At 36.1% G+C, this 2,564-nt stretch overlaps 1 long non-coding RNA gene across 1 annotated transcript; it reads left to right on the top strand.

Moving 5' to 3' along the window:
- The first annotated feature begins 901 nt into the window (after positions 1 to 901).
- On the top strand, positions 902 to 1,899 carry LOC122144367. The gene is made up of 4 exons (XR_006159679.1): positions 902 to 969; positions 1,082 to 1,168; positions 1,263 to 1,520; positions 1,866 to 1,899. It is a non-coding gene; the product is annotated as an uncharacterized LOC122144367 (long non-coding RNA).
- The last annotated feature ends 665 nt before the right edge of the window (positions 1,900 to 2,564 follow it).

The following is a 2,564-nucleotide window of genomic DNA, read 5'->3' as shown; positions in this document are numbered from 1 at the left end:
TTTATTTATTTTATTTTTTAGGGAGGATGTGGCTCCCGGAAGCTCACCCTTATTCCACCGATGAGAGCGGGTACAGTGCCAAGCATTTGAAGGCAGCAACACAAGGTTTTAAAGAGTGCTTTTACACAGCTCCTCTTCAAATGGAGCTTGACATCACTGCTCTGCCTACCTGAATCTGAAAGCTTTCATGACATGCCAAAAAGAGAAAATGGCAGAAATGTGGAGTCACTTATCCATTAGTCATCCTGACTGCACAACATAAAAGTCCTGGTGACAACTGATGAAGCTGAACAGATCAAACAAGGAAGATATATTAAAATAGTTAAATTCATTTAATTTAATTGAATAATCTTGAACAGTTTAATAAGGTATGATAAATATTTTTGAAAACAGTTTTTTTAGAGCTGCTTTTGGAGACACCAGATTATCTCAAAAAATTCTGATCTCAGGTTGTTGTTTCTTGCATATGCAGGTTAAAGGGAAAATTATGTCTTTTAGTCTTTCATATGTCATTCATAACCTGTATAACTTTAAAACGCAAAAAAAAAAAAAAATTCAATAAATAATTGGAAGATTTTTTTTTTTCACATTTAATGATCAGTCTTCAGAAGATCTTGTTGTTACATCCATGGTAAAATAATTTTTTTTGGAACTTGATAATACACTTCTGTGACATAAAAATGAAAAAAAAAAAAACTGAAATAGATACACAATTAGCTTTAGCTGAAACTGTTGATATGTTGAATTTTTTTTTTTTTTTTTTTTTGCAGATTGGAAATCTGAACCAGATAAAAATAAAGCATCATCCTTATACACAATGGAAATAATTTGCCAACATGAGATGAGAAAGCCCCTCTTTATGACAATGTATTTGAGGATGGACAAGGGAAGATCAAGACAGAGAACTCGTTGCATTCTACAAACAAAACGGCATAGAATGGACAAGCCCTGTGAAGTGCAGACTCCAAGGTGGTATTAAACAAGTAAATAAATACATTTTATTTTGTGGCATTCCTAGCTAGGTTTTAATGGCCATGTCTTCTTTTTTTTTGACTGTTGCTGTAAATTGCGTTACATTCAGGGGATGCTGCCATTGCTGAAGGAGTAACCAGACATTTCTTGTCTACTGTTATACAGAGGCTTTAGCATGGATTTAATTTTAACATGGGTATTTCAGCTATTTTGATGAAACATTGACTATAGCATTTTGTTTCATCTTTGACTCTAAAATATAACTTTTAGCCTATTATTTTAAAAAACAGGAAATACTGCAAGGACCTGTCTCTTTGAAGGTGAACCAGGTCATCTTGTTCCATCATCATCACAATTTCTGGTAGAGAGTGATCTGTTCCTTGTTGCAGGACGACCCTCATGATTGGACTTTCTTTCCTACATGGTGGACCTCGGCTGGCTGGAGTCAGCCAAGCAATAGTCCATGTACTACTAGAGGTTCACCTGAGACTGCTACAGAGCAAATAGAAGACTGTCCTGACCATGATATTCCTGAAACTATAAAACTGGTATTTACATTAGTAGCATAATTTAGCTGTAATTTACAAACAATTCATAATTCGATTTAATTTTTTTTTTTTTTTTTTTTACTTCGTTTATACTATTCTACATGGAGCTTGATGGAGAGCTGATCTCACTAGCAGTGAATATCAAAGCTGTCCTTGACCGGAGTCTTGTGTGGGATCTTCCTGGCCCAACCAAAGAAAACCAGAAGGGGCTTTTTGAGCGCCTTTTATCATATGCGGTAGTATTGTTTTTTTCCTTCCTTTTGTTTAATTAACCTTCAAACTAAGCATTGGTGTACTATTAACTATTCATTGTATTCATGTAACCTAATATATGTAATACAATAGGTCACTGGAAGGAGATGACGGCAGGTGAAACAAAACACGTAAAGGGACTCAAAAAGAAACCAGGAGTGTGGCCGCTGCTGACTGAAAGGAAAGATGTGGATATCTTTCCGAGGGAATCTGAAAATTCACTCACCCCTTTGGTAAGTTTTAATTTGGTTATGAAGCGATGTGTGCATATAGAACTGTTGCAACAGAAATGTATAATTGTTTCCAGATGCTGCTTCCCTGTATCTGCTGGCCCTCTGATAGCAGTGGTGGATGATGACGACGAGCCAACGATTGTTCACTAGAAGATAGATGTCGCATCTCAGGGTATTTGCATCACTTCATTGAGACAGGTATACATCTTTACTAATTTGTTTTATTAGGTGTGTATGAAATGTGCTTGATTAACAAGTCATTACATGGATTTCAGCCATTTTAAGGACGAGCTCCTTAAGTGCACTGGCACTTCTGAGTTTGGTTTTGGGCTTGTGTAGTTATGTGAAATCCAATACAGTAATACAGACACCATGTCTATAAATGTTAACAGTACCACAGTTTGCTCTGTGTTGTTTGGACTTGTAGGTCAATTTTGATGCAGTTCATCTACGCACACGTTCATGTAGAATTGCTGTTTTATTTTTGAGAAGGGGAAGCCCCCATGAAATAGTTTTCAACAGAGCTACATAGGTTTTGAAGCAATTTAGCTCTCCATAG

Source organism: Cyprinus carpio, unplaced genomic scaffold (genome assembly GCF_018340385.1).
Source record: "Cyprinus carpio isolate SPL01 unplaced genomic scaffold, ASM1834038v1 S000006655, whole genome shotgun sequence".
Classification (NCBI taxonomy): Eukaryota; Metazoa; Chordata; class Actinopteri; order Cypriniformes; family Cyprinidae; genus Cyprinus; species Cyprinus carpio.
The sequence above is the reverse complement of the archived record's forward strand: the minus strand, read 5'-3'. Positions and strand labels throughout refer to the sequence as shown.